The sequence below is a fragment of the Marmota flaviventris genome, chromosome 1 (assembly GCF_047511675.1).
Source record: "Marmota flaviventris isolate mMarFla1 chromosome 1, mMarFla1.hap1, whole genome shotgun sequence".
Classification (NCBI taxonomy): domain Eukaryota; kingdom Metazoa; phylum Chordata; class Mammalia; order Rodentia; family Sciuridae; genus Marmota; species Marmota flaviventris.
The window spans coordinates 137,261,195-137,280,202 of record NC_092498.1 but is presented as its reverse complement, the minus strand read 5'-3'; the positions used below and the strand labels follow the sequence as shown (position 1 = coordinate 137,280,202).

The window sequence follows — 19,008 nt, the reverse complement described above, 5'->3', positions numbered from 1 at the left end:
CAAGATCCTGTCCAAAAAATAAAAAATAAATAAAATGGCCCGGGGATGTAGCTCACTGGCAAAAAGCATCCCAATACCAAAAAAATTAAAAAAAAAAAGGCCAGTGGTGAAAGACTTTGACTTGCATGATTCCATTGATATGAAATTTCTAGAACAGGCAGATCCATAGAGACAGAAAGATGAATGGTTGCCTAGGGCTGAGGAGAACCTGGGGAGGAATCAGGAGTGGCTGCTTAATGAAAGGTGGGGTTTTCTTTTGGGGTGACAAATGTTTTGGATCTAAACAGAGGCAGCAGCTGCATAATCTTATATAAGTGCTAAATGCCCCTGAAGTTTGCTTTAGCTCAGTGGCAGAAAGCTTGTGTAGCATGTACAAGGCTCTGGGTTCCATCCCTACCAACACACACACACACACACACACACACACACACTCACAGATTACTTCCATGTTATGTGAACTTTTATCTTGATTTTTTAAAAAAGAGAATGACACTCTCCCTTAGGCTGCCAGCTCCCTCCACCTCTGGGACAGAAATATTAACCTTTAGTTCATGCGTTTGACAAATTCTGCCGGACAAATGTCACAGGCGCCGCTGGCACTCAGTGAGTACATCACAGCTGTGGCGGCGGTGCCATGCTCATCACCCACACTGGCGGTGAGCACACACAGGAAAAAATGCAAGGGTGGCAGTGCACTGTCCCTGGGCCCTCATGAAACAGTCCTTCCTCCTGAGCGGGGGCACGTGGCAGGGAAAGTCCAGCGAGAAAAGCAGTGAGGGAAACAGCCTCATCCCAGCACTGGCACACACACAGCTCCTGGGGAAAGAACCTCAGTGAACCCAAGCGTGTGCCCAGAGGCTCAGCCTCGTTTACAGTAAGTGGAAATTCAAACTGCAGCGCAGTGGCTGGGTGAGCTGACAGAGCCACTCCTCTCCCTGTCAACACACCCAAGAACTGAAAGCAGGGATTCAAAGGCTCATAAGTCAATGTTCACAGCAGCGTAATCGCGACCTACAATTGCCAAAAGGTGGAGAGAAGGCAGGAAGAGTCCATTGATGGATGAATGGATAAAGAGAATGTGGTGGAACCACCCGAGGGCCATAAAAAGGAAGGAAACTCTAATACTAAGAACCCTGAAGCCACCAGGCTCCACCAAACAAGCTGGTTACTAGGTGAGCGGTCTCACTTCCATGAGGCACCAGCAAGACTCCAGTTGGCAGAGGAAGCAAGCAGAACGCAGGTGACAGGCTGAGCAGGAAATGAGTGACTGCCTCAGGGGCACCAAGTTTCTTCTGGAGATGTTGGAAAGTTCTGAAACTAGATAGTGATGGCCACATGAAACAGTGGATATAGTTAATGCCACCAAATTATAACACTAAAAGTGGTTAAGAGGGTAAATTTTATGTTCCATGAATTTTAGCAAAATTAAGAAGAAAACTAGCCGGGCATGGTGGCACACACCTTTAATCCCAGAGGCTTGGGAGGCTGAGACAGGAGGATCACAAGTTCAAAGCCAGCCTCAGCAAAAACAAGGCACTGAGCAACTCAGTGAGACCCTATCTGTAAATAAAATGCAAAATAGGGCTGGGGATATGGCTCAGTGGTTGGGTGCCCCAAGTTCAATCCCTGGTGCCCTCCCCCTAAAAAAGAATAAAACTACAATCAAAACACATTTCTTTCATCTATCAGATTGGCACGTCTGGCTCAGCTGCAGGGAAGTGGCCGCTTTCATCCAGGGCTGCCAGGGTGTGAACTGGTACCATCCCTATGGAGGGAAATACGTCAGTATTTAAAATTCCAAATGCACACACCTGGGACCTAGCAATCCTGCACCTGGGTATTCCCTCCACAGACAACCTTGCGCATGCAGAAAATGATGTAAACACAACGTGATATTGGCAGTGTGGTTTGAAATGACCACCCCCGGCAAACAAAATGAGGTACATCTATCCTGGGAGAAAAGCGTGCATTTTAAGATAGGTGGTTCTATATATCTTGTGTGAATTAGTGCCGAGACACACTGTTACAGGGAAAAACCGAAGCACTAGTGGCTACTGCTGGCCCAGGAGGAAAGGTCCACACGCATGTCTAGGATGGCACATGCACTGTGGATTTCTGGAAAAATGCACAAGAAGACAGTAACAGGGGTTCCAAGGAGAAATAACTGTTTTGAGGGCAGGGGTACAGTGTGAGGGAATGGCTTTTCACCATCTTTTGTGCCACATGCATACACTCAATATTAAAAAATGTATTTTTATTGTTATTTTTTGGTACCAGGGATTGAACCCAGGGGCACTCAGCCATTGAGCCATATCCCCAACCCTTGTTTTTGTATTTTATTTAGAGACAGGGTCTCACTGAGTTGCTTAGGACCTCGAGAAGTTGAGGTTGGCTTTCAACTCGTGATCCTCTTGCCTCAGCCTCCTGAGCCACTGGGATTACAGACATGCACCACCGTGCCCAGCTCAAAAAACAACAAAAAAAAATTTTTTGGGGGGTGCTGGGGATTGAACTCATGGCCTTGTGCAGGTGGGGCAAGCACTCTACCAACTGAGCTACATCCCCAGCCCTCAAAATTGTATTTTTAAAAGAAATCATCTCCACAGCCCCCACTGTTATGGCTCTGCATATCCTTTTTATGATCCGTCCAGAAGAGGAAAGCAGGGCCCTGGAGTCATACAGCTTGGGATCCTCCTTCTCCTGGCTCACCTTAGCCTCTGGCAACCTCAGTTGTCTTATCTCCAAAATGGGCACCCACCACTAGTCAGAAGCTTCACACAAGCCAGACACTTTGAACCGCTCCTGGCATAGGGTCAGATGCTCGAAAGCTGTTCTCTCAGCTGTACCTGCTGAGCGCCTACTACCCTCTGGGCTGTGGTTGCATGTTCCTGTGATGTACCTAAGGACCTGGAGAGCCCCCTGCTCCTGTGTGTGCTCCCCAACCCTGGCAGTGTGGTCCTTCCTCTCCCCTCCCAGAGCCGCCTCCGACAGGCCACCAGCATTCCTGAAAAGAAGACAGCCTGGCAGCGCCTGGGAAAGTCAATGGAGAATTTTTTTCCTTGCCAACAGAAAAACAATTGCTTATCGATCTCCACTCCAGACCAAGGACACAGAGCCAACCGCCCGTCTCCCTGGCAAGCCAGCATCTGGCCTGGGCCTCCCTCGTGGCCTTTGACGTAGCCTCAGCCTTCAAGGGCTGGAGGAGGGAGAAGTGCCAGCTCACACCTGGGTCAGGGGTCACCATGCTGGAGGGACAGGGGTGTCCAGGCCTCAGGACCCTGGCCTCAGGCACTCACAGGAGACATGTCCAGATGAGACAGCTCCAGCCCCACAGGGTCTATGCCAGTGTTAATGGCTTGGGGGTCACAGATCCTATGAGGATCTGATAAAAGCAGGCACGGTAGCACACGCCTGAAATTCCAGCTGCTTAGGAGGAGGGCCAGGAGGATTGCGAGTTCAAAGCCAGCCTCAGCAACTTAGCAAGATCCTAAGCAACTCAGTGAGACCCTGCCTCTAAATAAAATATAAAAAAGGGCTGGAGATGTGGCTCAGTGGTTGAGGGCCCGGAGTTCAATCCCTGGTACGAAAAAAAAAAAAAAGAAAGAATCTGACAAAAGCTACCAACACTTTCCTCAGCAGAAAAATGTCATACAAAATGACAATAGTGGGCTGGGGCTAGGGCTCCGTGGAGCGCTCACCTAACACGTGTGAGGCATTGGGTTAAATTCTCAACACCACATATAAATAAATGAATAAAATAAAATCCATCAACATCTAAAAAAATACTGAGATGCCTGTCAAAACATACTTATTACAAAAATGTCAGGACTGAATGTCAATAAAATAAAAGAACTGGAAATTCTTTAAAAAAAAAAAGACAATAGCATGAAAACACAATGGTGACATCACGCTGCTGAGCACACACGGGATCAGGCACAGGGCTGACTGCTCTGTCTGGTCAGGTAACGCTCAGAGGACGTTACCTCGGCAAGGGACCAACAGCAAACAGAGTGTTTGATTTCAAGGGGTCCAGGGTTAAGAAGTCCATTCTGCAAAACTGTGTGGGTGTGACAAAATGCTGAGTCCTCACTGCTGTGCCTCCTGTCCCTCCCTGGTCCTTCCCCCAGGAAATCCAAACGAGCCCAGCTCGGAAGGCCTCCCCATGACACTCAGTGTGAGCCGCCAGACCCTTGCTACAGCAGATGGACCGGACCCCAGCCAGAACGAGAATGTTCCTTCCTCTGCCAGGAAGCCAAGTGGCACAAGCCTCCAGGAAATGCTTTCCCATCTCCTGGGGGCTGCTCCCACCCTGTGCCTGCTGCCCTCCAACCGCAGGGCTCCAGGGCAGAGCTCCCAGAGCTGCAGCACAGCAAGAAGCTGGTGGTAGGTTGGGGAGGAGACCCCACCCCAAGGGCACCTTGCTCAGGATCCCTAGGTCCCCTCGTCCCAGGTACTACAGGACAACCAAGAATTCAAAACAAGCCGGGCATGGTCCTGCTTGCCTATAATCCCAGCGGCCTGGGAGGCAAAAGGATCTCAAGTTCAAAACCAGCCTCAGCAAAAGAGAGACACTAAGCAACTCAGTGAGACCCTATCTCTAAATAAATAGAGTGCCCCTGAGATCAATCCCCAGTATCAAAAGAATTCCAAATAGCTTCAAGGATCCTGCCAAGGCCAAGGATGACACTCTCCTTTGAGATAACAGGCTCAGCCAGCCATACCTTCTCTCATCTGAAGAAACTGAGGCCCAAAGAGATCCTAAAAGAAATTTGCTCATTAATTTGTGGGATTTGTTTTCGATCTTGGTTGGTTTGTTTTCCAGTACTGTGGATTGAACCCAGGGCCTCATGCATGCTAAACAAGTGCTCCACCACCAAGGTCCATCCCCAGCCCTTTTTATTTTTTTATTTTGAGGAAGGGCCTGGCTAACTTGCCCAGGCAGGCCTTGAACTTGCGACCCTCCTGCTTCAGCCTCCTGAGTTGCTGGCATTACTGATGTGCTCCATGCCCAGGTCATTTGTTCTTTAACAAGTCATTTTGGAGGACATACTCTGTGCCAGGAAAACCAAACAGAAGTAGTTTCTGCCCTACAGAGACAACAGCCTCTGAAGTAGACAAGCATTTTAAAGAAGGAACACCCGTGATTCCATGAACACACCCTGGGGGAATGCCCGGGGCAGGGCAAGGGGCCCAGGGCAGTGTTTCAGGAAGCAGGGGAGGGAAGGCCTTTCCTGGGGAAACCAGCAACCCCGCAGGCAGAGCAGGTGCTGAGGGGGCAGAACTTGGTCCAGGCAGAGGAAACAGCTTGAATAGGCCCCATAGCCAGAGAGAGGTGGGAGAGTGGAGGGACCAGAAAGGGGTCCAGTGGGGCTGGACAGGAGCCCAGGAGCAGTGCCAGAGAGGAGAGGGAGGCTGGCAGGGCCACAGCTCATAGGAAGCTGAGGAGGAGAGCAGAGGGGCAGTCAGGCAGAGCCACAGCCACCTCTCAGACCTTGCCATCAGGTGACTGTGTCCCCCAGAAAAGATATGCTGGAGCTGGAGCCCTCGGTCCCTCAAAATGTGGCCTTACAGGGAGGCAGGTATTTACAAAGGCATTTAAGTAAAAATGGGGGCCTCTGGGTGAGCCCTAAGCTAACAGGACCCAGGTACTCAGGAAAAAGGGGAAATGTGGACAAAAGACGGGGGTGGGGGAATGCTTCTGCAGGACGAGATGCCGGAGACCAACAGCACCCACCAGAAGCAGGACAAGGGAGGACAGGACCCTCCCTCACATCCCCGTGAAGGGACAAACTCAGCTGCAGCTCAGACCTCTGCCTTCCAGCCTCCAGCACGGGAGACAGTGCACTGCTGCTGCTCAAGCCATCCGGGCCTCGGACTCTGTGTAGCAGCCCCGGGACAGCACCCAGCACCCAACCTGCCCGGGGAGCCAAGAAGCTAGCTGCCTCCACAGGGAGACTCGAGCCTGAGAAGCTCGGCCATGTCAGCTCGGGCAGTGGTGGAATATTCCAGGTTCTGCACCCTGGTTCAGAGTCTTATCAGATCCAGTGACAAGGGCTCATGCACCTTCTCTCCTTGAAACACATTTGGTTTTTGGTACCAGGGATTGAACTCAGGGGCACTCAACCACTGAGCCACATCCCCAGCCCTATTTTGTATTTTACTTAGAGACAGGGTCTCAACTGAGTTGTTTAGTGCCTCGCAGTTGCTGAGGCTGGCTTTGAATCTGCGATCCTCCTGTGTCAGCCTCTTTAGTTGCAGGGATCACAGGCCTGCACCATGGCACCTGGCTCCTTAAAACACTTTTTAGTTGAGGGGCACCGAAACTCACAGTGCCCAAAGACAAAGGTCTTCCCACATGAGACAGCAGGAAAGAGATCTCTGGCTTTTGAGTGCACAGACCCATCACGGTCCCTAGAGCACAAATAATGCAAATGGTGACTCTCAAGTGACATCTGGCTACTGATATGTTTTGCTTGGCATGCACCATGTTTAAAACTATTGGATTGAGAAGGCCAACATTCCAGAGCTAAGAGATTTCAGATAAAAATCAGAATTTCCAGAATCTAAGGCTAGAAATGTAGCTCAATGGTAGAGCGCTTGCCTGGAACACATGAGGCCTTGGGTTGGATTCCCAGCACTGCTAAAAAAAAAAAAAAAAAAAAAAAGGAGCAAAACAAAATTTCCAAAATCTCTAAAAGCATCAGACACTCTGATAGTACTAGGCTGGGTCCCAGCTCTTGGCAGCTTTGGCCAGAGAAACACTCACCAGAGAGTCACAGAACTTACATCCCCCAGTACCCCACCCCAATGTCAGGCTGCAGGCCACGCCCTGTGCCCTTTCCTTATCCTAGGTCCCATGACCTTCCTTACAGGTTTCTGAGTCTGCAGCCCCTGCTTTGAGGGTCACTGGATGACAATGTTACAAGGGCGTGTCTCCATGGTCACCTGCCCCAAACATCTCATTTTGCCGATGAGAAAATGGAGGCTTGTGATGATTTACTAATTTGTCTAAAGTCACACGATGGTTCCAGGCAGAGTAAAATTGCTCTGAGTTTTGTTTAGTTTTGTTTTGAGGTGCAGGGACTTGAACCCGGGGCATCGGGCATGCGAGCCAAGTGCTCAAGCAGTGAGCTACTCCTCTGTCCTGGTCTAATTTCTCAGGAAAGGACTAAACATTACAGGGACAGTCTGGGGATGGCCACATATTGTACCCTGAATAAATCTCAGGCTGGGTCAGAATCCCCAACCAAGGGGAAACACGTGGCCCACACCTCTATCTTCCTGGGACCTCAGCTTGTGTCCAAAGGGGAAAAAGCAAAGGTGTCCTGCCTCAACAGCTCGGAGAAGGAACGCACAGGAAGAGGCAGAGACTCCCGAGTAACTGGAGAGAGCATGGCTTTGTCTCTTGTCTATTGCTGAACTCCAGGGCCTAGAACTTTCTAGGACACCATTGGCATTTGATAAATATTAGCTGGAAGTTATCGTATATTTCATCTGTCCCAAGGCCACTCAGAAGGTCAGAAGTGCTCTTAGCCGGCGTAGAGTCTACATTCCAGTAGTCTGAGAATAGCAGCCCCATTTATGTCTGGGGACCCATCCCTCCATATGAGAAGTGGCCTGTGGAGCTGACCCCACCACCAGCTTCAGGATTCACACATGACTCAACCCTGGCCAGTCTGGCACCAGCTCTGGTCAAGCGATTGAATCAAGATTATATATGTGACCCAACTCAAATCTATTAGGTCTTATTCTGGGATTTTGGGGGGAAGTGTTGAAAAGAATGTCCCTCTTTCTACAGTAACCAGGGGATGGGGAAACTCTGCCTCAGAATGAAGTCAACAGGGAGAAAAGAGAGGCAATAGATGGAGAAGAACTGATTTGGCACAGACATGCCTGAAGCCATATATCCCAGGAGTTTTTAACTGCCTGAGCCAATATATTCCCATTTTTGCTTAAGCCTATTTATGATTAGCTTTCTGTCATGAACCAAGTTCTTTTTTTTTTTTTTCCCCTGTTACCAGGGATTGAGCCAAGAGGCGTTTAACCACCGAGCCACATTCCCAGTCTTTTTTAAAATTTTATTTAGAGACAGGGTCTTGCTACGTTGCTTAGGGCCTTGCTATGTGGCTTAGGGCCTTGCTAAATTGCTGAGACTGGCTTTGAACTTGCCATCCTCCCGCCTCAGCCTTCCAAGCCACTGGGATTACAGGCATGCGCAACGGCACCCAGCAGAAACCAAAGATCTTGACCTACAAGTGACAGAGTTGATTGACAGAAAAGCTTCTTCACTAAGCTTCCTGCAGATATTCAGTTCCTTACATCCTAAGCCCCTCTTTAGGCCAAACTGCTAGGCATAAGCAAGTTCCTTGGCAACCTAGGGACAACCTTCATCTTGACAGGCAGAAGCTAATACTTTCCAAGACTTTTTTTTTTTTTTAATCTTAAAGAAAAAAGAATCAAGGTTGTAAAGGGAAGGGCTGATAAAGAAAATGAGGGAAAGGAACTGGCTAACACGCTCAACACTAGACCCCGAGGTCATGGCAGCACGGCATGCCACGGCTGTAGATGTAGTTATGGCTGACCCTGGTGGCTGCTTGGGGCTGTTCTAAGCCTCTATCACTGTAACCTTCTGAGAGTTAGGCACTGCTATGATCCCTGTTCACCAGTGAGGAAGCTGAAGCAGAGAGAGGCTGAGTGACTAGCCCATGATCGCCCAGCTAATGTCTCCAGAGGGTACAGGTGTGCTCGATCACTAACCAGAAGCCAAGAAAGAACTTCAGCAGGTATCAAGTCAAACCTCCTCAACTGGGTTTAATTTATATTAAAACAAGTTTGGGCTTTTTAAATCTTCAATCCCACCACGCTAACTTAGCTCTCTTCATCTCTTCAAACCTTTGTCCAGATGCATCCCTTGTTAGGAGACCAAACAAGTGGCATGCAGGTGATCTCACACCCTTGCCTCCCTGTGTCTCAAGAGCCTTCACGCACTCACACAGCTCCTGCAATCAATGAACCAAAGGCCAAGAAGGGACTCTGAGACCTGAAAAGGGGAGGCCACCTGGCCAATGCACTGGGCAGGCCCAGGGCTAGGCCCGACAACAACCAGGGGTACTGACCCTGCAGCCCAGTGCAACTAAGGACACTTGATTTGGTCTATAATTAAGTATCATTAGAAGAAGGGGCCAGTCTGAGTCAGGCATCAAAAGCTAGGTGTACACAGGTGGCCCAGCCTTGACGATCCAGGACGCAGGACTGAGTGGCTAAGTATGGGAAGGGAGAGGCAGTGGCAGGAGGGGCCCTTCCCATGCCTTCCACTTCTCCCACAGAATTCCTCCCTGTCTTCCACGGAACCCAAGGAAGCAGCAGAGAAACAAATGGAATTTCAATTTGTAATGGAAAGAAAAAGACTTCCTCTCTAACATTCTGCAACCTGGCAAATCAGAGACAGAGGGGGCCAGCCTGGTGCCCACGGGCATCCGTGCCTTGCCCACCCACAGGCCCTCTCCCTCTCCTTCCCTGCCTTTCGGGAGTGAAGCTTAATCTAGATCCTTCCCTCCCTGCCTCCAGCACAAACTACCCCAGCAGAGAGGGCAAGGAGGGCCCCTGGAACCAGATCTGCAGGGCCGACTCCGTCCCCCACACCTAGAACTGGAGGCCAGAGAAAACGTCTGGGAGGAACCTAAGTAAATTCTCTACCCAATGAACCTTGAAAACAATACCCCAGGTTTGTTTGTTTTCTTTTAATATGGTACTGGGAATTGAACTCAGGGATGCTCTACCACATCTCCAGTCCTTTTTATTTTTTATTTTGAGAAAGGGTCTCCGGCTAAATTGCTTAGGGCTTTGCTAAATGGCTCCGGCTGGCCTTGAATTTACAATCCTCCTGTCTCAGCCTCCAGGGCTGAGATTACAGGCAGGTGTCACCAGGCTGGGCGCCCAATGCACTTTCAAAAGCTCAAAGGGGAATGTGCTCCCCTTCTTGCCCCCCACACCTAACCTCCTTTAAACTCCTCCAACAGAAGTGTGTCTCACACACCACCCACCAAGCCCTCCCCCATGGGCTCAGTTCCTACCACCTGCCAGAGACAAGGGGGCAGAGGGGTAAGATATTGGCCCCTGCTCCACCACCCCCATTTCCTCAAGGGACCATCCATCTCCTTTCCAGGTTGGAATTAGCATTTTTATCTCTGCAACTGCCATCTCTCAACTATTTACAGAAGCCACCAGGATAAAAGAGGCAACATAAAAATAGCAGCTTCCAGGATGGGGTGGGGGTGGGGGCACCACAGAATCTTCTAAGTTTCTTTCTCTCCTTGTCCAAAGGGAAAAGAGGTTTTTCTTTTCCAAAGGGCTCCCCAACAATTCACAGACCACTAACCTGGAAACTCCTTGGGGACAGGGACCAAGTCCCAGTGTGCCTCAGTTCCCCAGGGCAGAATTTGGTCACCAGACCCCCCAAATAGAGGCAACTGACTGAATGATCATGGATCATCATCAAGGTTCCAGAGCCAGGGCTGCAGAGAGGCAGCACCCTGCCCTGCCCTGCCTGCCCCTGTCACTTCCTGGGCTCTGTTTAGTCTTGCAAAATATAAGCCACTCCAAAAAACCAACCCAAACAAAACTCTGGCTTTTTTTCACTGCTTAAAATGTTTCGTAATTGGGAAAAAAAAAATCAGCAACAACAAACACGACTAAAACCAAAAACAGTGGTGGCTAAGATGATCCCTTCCCCATTTTGATCATTGACATCCAGGCAGGGAACCAGGGGCCTGGGGGCTTCCCAAGTCTCAGCGCTCGCCTCAGTTTAAAGAAGGCTTTTTGGGCTGGGATTGTGGCTCAGCAGTAGAGCGCTCGCCTAGCACAGGCGAGACCAGGGTTCAATTCTCAGCACCACATAAAAATAAAGGCATTGTGTTGTGTCCATCTAAAAAAAAAAAAAAGATTTTAAAAAAATAAAGAAAGAAGGATTTTTGTCATTATCGAGGCCCATCAGGGAGGAAAGAAAAATAATAATCTAAAATCTTATTTTTTTTTTTTTGCAAAAAAAAAATTATATATATATATAGCAAAATGATGTAAAGATGGTCCCCATGCTTACCTCCTGGCTCCACCCGAGAGAAAAGGACATGATCTACCAGCATAAGAAGCCCAGGCACCTGAGAGCTCAGGATGGGAAGAGGTGTCAGCAAATTACACAGATCCCAGGGGACCTTGGGCCTGTAGAGTAGCCCTTCTCTAGAAAAGTGCCCAGCACACAGAGAACACTACGCAAAGCCATGGTCCCCCTTCTCTCTGGGACCCCTTCCCATCTTCACAGGAGGCCCGAGGAGCAGCCTGGCCTCCATGGTGTGGTCCCAGGGCTTCCATGGTGTGCCTCCCAGCACCACCACCTGGGAAGACCCGGGACATTCCACACCTGGCCACAGCTCCTGGCACTGGCCATCTGGTGAGGTTTTCTCTACTTTGAGTTGTTACTTCTCTGGAAGAAGTTTCTCGAAATACAGACCCACAAAATCACCGAAGGAATCACCAGGACGGAGTGAAATCTGAGTGTCCTGAGAAGGCGCACCTGAGGACTCAGGGGGCCGTGGGCTGGAGGGGACTGGGTTCTCATGGACAGTCACCAAGTACAACAAGTTATATGATCCACTGTGTGAAAAATCCAGAACAACCAAATCCTAAAGACAGAACATGGGTCAGTGGGGGCCGGGGCGGGGCTGGGGCACTGGGAACAGGAAGGGACTGCTCTACAGTACAGGGTTTTCTTTGGGGATGATGAAAATGTTCTGAAACTACACAGGTTGATGGTGGCCTGGCACCATGAATGTCTTAAAGTGCCACTTGATTGTTCACTTTAAAATGGTTAGATTTATGCTACAGGAATTTTTCCTCGTTACTTTCAAAGAAAGAGCCGGGGATGTAGGTCAGTGGAAAGAGCATGGCTTAACGGGAGTGAGGCCCTGGGTCCAATCCCCGGCAGGAGGGGGAGGGGAGGAGAAGGAGAGGGGGGAGAGGGGAGGGGAGGAGAAGGAGAGGGGGGAGGAGAAGGAGAGGGGGGAGGGGGGAGGGGGAGGGGGGAGGGGGAGGGGGGAGGGGGGAGGGGGAGGGGGAGGGGGGAGGGGGAGGGGGAGGGGAGGGGAGGGGGAGGGGGAGGGGGAGGGGGAGGGGGGAGGGGGAGGGGGAGGGGGAGGGGGAGGGGGGAGGGGGAGATGCCATTTCCCAACTTCCAAGAAAATCCTGGGGTGAAGGTCACTGCAGCGCTGAGCTGCCCCCTGAACCCACCTCCAGCTTCTCTAACCCGCCCAAAGGCGAGCAGCCACGGAAGGAAAAACATCCGAGGAAAAGAGGCTCTGACTCAAAGGAAAATCTGAAATAGCATTTGCCCCAAATCTCCTGGATGGCAAGAGGAAATGAGATCCACATGCTTCCCCCAGCCGCCAGGAGGAGGCGTGTTGGGGAGGGAAGAGGGTGGCAGGTGACCCTGAGCAAGTGACTCAGCCTCTCTGAACAGGTGACTCTAGGGCCCATGTTAAAATTTGAGCTAAAATGCCATGAACTCAGGCTTGCCTGCCCCACCTGGCGTGGCTGTTCCCACTGCAAGTTGCCTGGGCAGCTCCTTCCTCATCCAGGCTGAGGTCCCCAAGTTCTACTCTGAACCAATCTCCACTTTCCAGTCCATTCTTCCAGATTCAGTACACATGACACCTCCCTCAGGGAGCCTGCCCAGATTCACACCCACCAGAAGAAATTTCTCCAGGACTCCCAGGGCCCAGTCCCCCAGCACTTCTTGTTTGTGGTTTCTCAACCGTGGAACTACTGCCATTTAGAGCTGGAGCACTGATCTGCTTAGCGGACAGTTGGAATCCCCACTTCCTGCCTACCAAAAGCCAGGAGTGCTTGGCAACATTCTGACAACCAGAGGTCGCCCCCACACTCCCAGATGCTCACCAGGAGGGTGGCACCGCTCCCCTGATTTGAACTACTGCATAATTATTAGCGAATATATTTGGCTATCAGCCCATTAACAACCTGGAGGCAAAGACAAGCCTGAGGCCATGGGCATCACCACGGGCCTGCGTAGATCTGGGTCCTCACCTGCTGCTTGGTAAACAAGTCTGGCCTACTCACATCCAGGAAGTCTTGTAAAAGCCTCTGCTCTAGAATAGGTGGTAATCTTGATATACCTGCATTGGCTGTGTGACCCTGGGAAAGTTAATTAACCTCTCTTTGTAAGCCTCAATTTACTCATCTCTACAATGGGAATAAAAATTCCTGCCTTGAAGGATTTGGGTAGTCAATACATGAGATAATGCAGGCAGCATGTAGCATAGGATCTCGCACAGAGCAAGAACTCAGTAAATGTTCATTATTAGGAGTGAGCGTGTAGCTTGGTGGTACAGTGCAAGCTTAGCTTGCTCCAACCCCTGAGTTCAATCCCCAGCACTGAGAGAAAAAGTTATTAACATTATTATTATCCTAGGTGGGGGCTCACCAAATGAAGTTATTAATCTGGAAGGAGGGTCTGGGATTCACCTAAAAGCTGTTTATATGGTATGCATTCTATTCATTCTGAAATTGCAGGTTTTGGTTTTAATTTGTGGTGTCAGGGATAGAACTCTGGGCCTCCTGCATGCTCGGCAAGCACTCTACCTCTGAGCCACATCTCCAGCCCCTGCCCCTTCCAAGGAACAAAGGAGCTTCAGGGACAGACACCCTCCCCTCTCTTCTCTGGGGACAGAGCCAGGGGAGGAAGAGTAATGGCAGCACAGACCCAGGGCACCTGAAGTTTCTGCTCTAGGACTAGGGGGCCAGGCCGAAGAAGGCAAAAGTTGCCTGTAGGCAGGTGAGCACTGCTTGTCCCATTCCAGGCCAGTCTGCCCCTCATGATGTTGGCACTGACATGCCCCTACCCAGGCTCCATCCAGGAGGGGCCCAGGTGCCACCTCTCAGCACCAAGTGAGCACAGCCACAGCTGTGAAAACACCCCACTTCCCAAACCCGGCAGGCAGCGGGTGAGGAAAGCCAGAAAAAGCTGCACCCGAAAAGGCTGCACCCGGGTGCAGAGCCCGGCTGGGCCCGGCGCCCCGGACCAGGAGGGTGCCGGGGTGGGCGATTCTCCGCATTCACAGTATGCTGCAGCTCGGAGGTAAATTTAGGTCAAAAGGACCAATTCGACCCGTGAGGTACCGGCTGGGGTGGGGATGGTCAAAGAGCGCACTGAAGAGCAGCAAAGGTCCCCCGGGACCCCACCACGCCTGTCTCTTTCTGCCACCTGGCGCCCAAGTCACCAGGGCCTGGGTTGCCCACGAGACCTGTGAGACCTGCGGGCTGCGGGGGTGGGGATGCTGCAGGTCCGCTGGCCCCCTCCCGCCCTACTCGGGCCGGGTGTCCCCACCTGTCAACGAGAGGCGGGGGCCTAGGCCGCCCCCACGACCCCGGACAGCCCCGGCCCGGTGACCTCAGCACCAAACTCCCGGACTGCCCCTGCCACCGGGACGGGCGCGGCCCAGACAGAGGCCACCGAGGCCCCGGCCTCTCCGAAGACGCTGGGAAAGGGGCGCGGGGGTCCGCATCCCTCCACGTGGCGGGGCGAGGGGCGGCGCACGTGCGGTCCCCTCGGTGCCGGGCACCCGGGACCGGCCTCCCGCTTTGTCTAAATCCGGGCGGTGGTCCCCGCCGCGGGAGGACGAGGGCGTCCTGGGCTGCGGCGGCGGCGTCCCCCGCCCGGCCCGGCCCTCCCCTCCCCCGCTCACCTGGGCTCCGCGCCGCCGCCTCCCGCGCTCAGCGCCCCCGGCTGGACTCTGCTCGGCGCGGCTTGCTCGGCGTAGCGGCGCGCTCCCCTCCGCGGCCCGGGAGGGCGGGGCGGGGGCGGAGGAGCCGCCCGGCCTGTGCGCGGGCGCGGCGCTGCCTCGGGCTGCGAGCCGATTGGCCGCGGCCGCTGGAGTCCTGCGCGGGCCGCGCGCCCGCCGCTGGGCCACGCGCGGGGAGCGGAGGGGAGGGCCGAGGCGGAGGGGAGCGGAGCGAAGGGAGGCCCTCAGCGGAACCGGCCGGTGGCGCCGCGGGAGCGCGGAGAGGCCAGCCCGGCGCTCGGGAGCGCGGCGCTGCCACCTTGCCCCCCGCCCGCAGCGCGCACCTGCCCGGGTCGCCCCTCCGAGGCCGCGGCCCCCAGGGCCAGCAGGGTGCGCTCCCAGCGCTCGCTTTGTTCAGCCAAGCGCCCGGACCGCAGGGCGGCGGCCAAGTGTCAGGAAGTTTCCCCAGCCCGCGGGGAGACCCAGGGTCCTGCCCTGCGGCCCGGCACTAGGCCCGGGCGACGGATGCGGCCCGGGTTTCGGGGCCCACCCATTGGGGAAGCCCCGTTCCGCAGCCGCCTCTCAGCCCACCAGTGCTCCCAGGCCGGCCCTAAAGGCTGAGGGACGTTCTCTCCTAATCCCCCTCCACCCGGATGCACCAACTCCAGGCAACCGTCGAAGTCCTGGTTTTTCCACGAGACTATTTAGAAATGATTGTGAAACACATTCTCTTCCCATCCACTCTCCCCTTTGTGGTGCCCGACTTTGCTGGAACCTTTAAATGTGTTTAGTCTCCCAGCTAGGTAACAGCAGGGCCAGGAGAAGACAGCGGGTGGGACTTCGTGGGATCCCTGGCCCGCCGGCCTTGGGAGATCTGGCAACCCTGACGATCCTGCCGAACAGCCGAAAGGGAAATCTAGAATTGGGTTCAAGCAGGGCGCAGTGGCGCACGCCTGTAATCCCAGCGGCTCGGGAGGCTGAGGTAGGAGGGTTGTGGGTTCAAAACCATCCTCAGCAAAGGCGAGGCGCCAAGCAATTTGGTGACCCCCTGTTTTTTCTAAATAAAATAATAAGTAAAATACAAAATAGGGCTGGGGATGTGGCTCAGTGGTTGAGTGCTCCAGAGTTCAATTCCCGGTACAAAAAAAAAAAATTGAGTTCAGAGGAGAGTCAAGCACAAACTAAAGGTTCAATGCTCTCTTGACAAGTGGATGGATTTCCACACCCCTTCTGTTAAGCTTCTCTGGTATTTCTAGGCTGCACAGACACAAAAAAATTCCAAAGAGATGACAAAGATTCCAACAAGCCTTCCAATGAGATGACCACCTCTTCTGATGCACTTGTTGGTAAGAGCAAAAACCTGGCCACAACCTCCTGAATGTGAATTCTAAGGAATGAATAAACTTCTTACAGTCATTTGGTGGCATACTACAGTTAAAAGGAGTGTGTTAGACTTATCTGTGCCAACAGGAAGAGAGCACACACATACACAAAATGTTGAGTACAAGAGCAAACTACAGAATACAGTATGATGTCATGGCTAGGTGGCCTGTGCCTGTAATCCCAGAGGCTCCGGAGGGTGAGGCAGGAGAATCAAAGCCAGCCTCAGCAAAAGCACGGCCCTAAGCAACTCAGTGGGACCCTGTCTCTAAATAAAATACAAAATAGGGCTGGGAAAGTGGCTCAATGGTGGAGTGCCCCTGAGTTCAATCCCCAGTACCCCCCCCCAAAAAAAATACGGTATGATGCACAATTTATGTATATATTTTTTAAACCCACACTGTGTTGTTTACATACGCATGCTTACATACAATATTTTTTTGAAAGACAAAAGGAATGAATATTAAATTCATGACAGTCTGCCACAAAGAAGGAAGTACAGGACTGGGGTTGTCATTTAGTGTCATTTACTGGGGTTGTCATTTTAGACTCTTATGCAGAAGGCTCTGGATTTGATCCCCAGCACCAAAAAAAAAAAAAAAAAAGGTGGCAGGGGGACAGAGAATGGGACAGGGAGTGTGAGGAACATTGTGAAGTTTCATTCCTTTTATTTATAAATGCATATGAAACAAATGACAAAATATTACCAACAATCAGTTCTGAATGGTGAATGCATAATTCTGTATTTTTATTTTTTTTGGTACTGGAGATTGAGCCCAGGATGCTTAATCATTGAGCCACATCTTCAGCCCTTTTTATTTTATTTGTTTGCTCTCAACATTATTTTATTTAGGGACAGAGTCTCACTAAGTTGCTTAGGGCCTCCCTAAGCTGCTGAGGCTGGCTTTGAACTTGAGATCCCCCTGCTCAGCCTCCTGAGCTTCTGGGATTACAGGCATGTGCCACTATGCCCAGCTTACTTTTCAGGAGACAGGGCCTCAAATTTGAGGTGTTCCTGCCTCAGCTCCTAAGTCGCTGGAATGACAGGTGAGCACAACCACAACTGGCCATATGTGTGTGTGTGTGTGTATGTGTGTGTATGATTTTTTCCCCAAAAAGTATGTGTTAGGGCTGGTGGGGAATTCCAACCCTTGGAACATTTATAACTCTAAGGTAGAGATCAGCAAACCCTTTTCTGTAAAGAGCAGATAGGAAGTATTTCAGGCTTGTAGGCCATACGCTATCCAAGGAAATGGCTCAACTAACAGCCACAGATAGTGGTACATGAAGAGGTATAATGGGTCCCAATAAAGCTTTATTTATAAATGCTGAAAGTTAAATTTTACGTAATTTTCACGTCATAAAATATTACTATTTTGGAAAGAAAAAAAGTAAAAAAATTACTGTTTTGGTTTTCAACCATTTAAAATGTAAAAACCATTATTAGCTGGTCTTTAAAAAAAAAAATGAGTAGTGTGCCAGATTTGGACCATGGGCAAGAAATACTTTGGCAACCATACTTAACAAAAATAGATTTTGGTGTTTTTTTCCTGTTATTTGTTAAAATATACAATTCCATGTACTTACATTATGTTACTAAATGTCCTATGTTTCATTTCAACACTGTAGCTAATAGGCAAGAATATATCTGTATAAACTTAAAAACCAAGTAAGAAAGGATAAAAAGTGCAGGTAAGAATTTAAACCCGAGTCCAAGATTCACTTCCTCTTGGAAGTTTCCTGAAATGTTATGACCCAGGCCCTCCTTGACTTCTCTGTCTCTCTGATCTACTGAGTTAAAGACTGTACCATTTATTTAATGCTCAGCTACCATCTTGATTCTTTTCTTCTTGACTTGCTTTCTTGTTTCTTTGTAGTGCTGGGGATGGAACCCAGGGCCTCTGCATGCTAGGCAAGTGTACTACCACTGAGCTGCACCTCCAGTCTCACTTGGGGTTCTGACTTGCCAATAGAGCTATAAAAATCTGGCATCTAGGCAGGTACAATACCCAAAACATTTGTTTGCTCTCAACATTGTGATTGAAAGGTGTGATTTGGGAGTCAGACTCAGTTCAAATCCCAGATCCATTAGTTACCAGCTCTGTGAGTTTGGGCAAGTGAGTTGATCTCTCCCAGGTTGGTTTCATCTGCTGTCAAATGGGGATAATAATAGTACCTAGCTCACAGGCTGGGCGTGGGGTTTAAATACCAATAATGTGTGTAAAGATATTAGCTCAGGGCCTAGCGCATAAGTGCTCAATGCTGCTATTAATATACTTAGCACAGGGCTAAAAATCCCATCAATTTATGTGCCTATTTTATTAAAGTGAATTAGAACAAAGTACAGAATATCATAATTGCCTGTCATTGACATTGAGCCCCTCTTAGGATAGGAATCATCCCACACAAAGAAACCATTTTCTTCTTAGAGATAGGATCATAAAAATTAGCTTTGCTTTTTGGGTCTCCCCCTCCAAAAATACCAGAAAATCCTATTCTAAGCAAACAGATCTTGTTGTCCTGACAACATAGATTGTCAAGAAAATAAGTAAACAAAGCTTCTGAATGTTATTTTTAAAGAAAACTTGAACAATACAGGGAGGAGGCAGAAATGTAAGACTTGAAAATTGTCTCGCCCACTAGAATGGCATCATGATCTCCTGCCCAGGCTTTGTCCTTCCTTCCTGTGCTCTTCTGTGTTCTACCTCCCTGGCCTTGAACATCCAGAACCAATCCCAGCAACTCAGGAGGCTGAGATGGAAGGATTGCAAATTCAAGGCCAGCTTCAGCAATTTAGCAAGATTGTCTTAAAATTAAAAAGTCTTGTGCTGGGGATGTG

General features: G+C 50.6%; 1 protein-coding gene across 7 annotated transcripts in view; it reads right to left on the bottom strand.

The window, feature by feature from the left end:
- The window catches only part of Camkk2 (calcium/calmodulin dependent protein kinase kinase 2), a 41,662-nt gene extending 26,823 nt beyond the window's left edge, over positions 1-14,839 (bottom strand). For all 7 annotated transcript variants that reach the window (XR_011708600.1, XR_011708599.1, XR_011708601.1 and 4 more), the window contains exon 1: positions 14,754-14,839. The gene's annotated coding sequence lies outside the window, so the exon portion shown is untranslated. The remainder of the gene's footprint in view (positions 1-14,753) is intronic.
- Between the last annotated feature and the right edge of the window lie 4,169 nt (positions 14,840-19,008).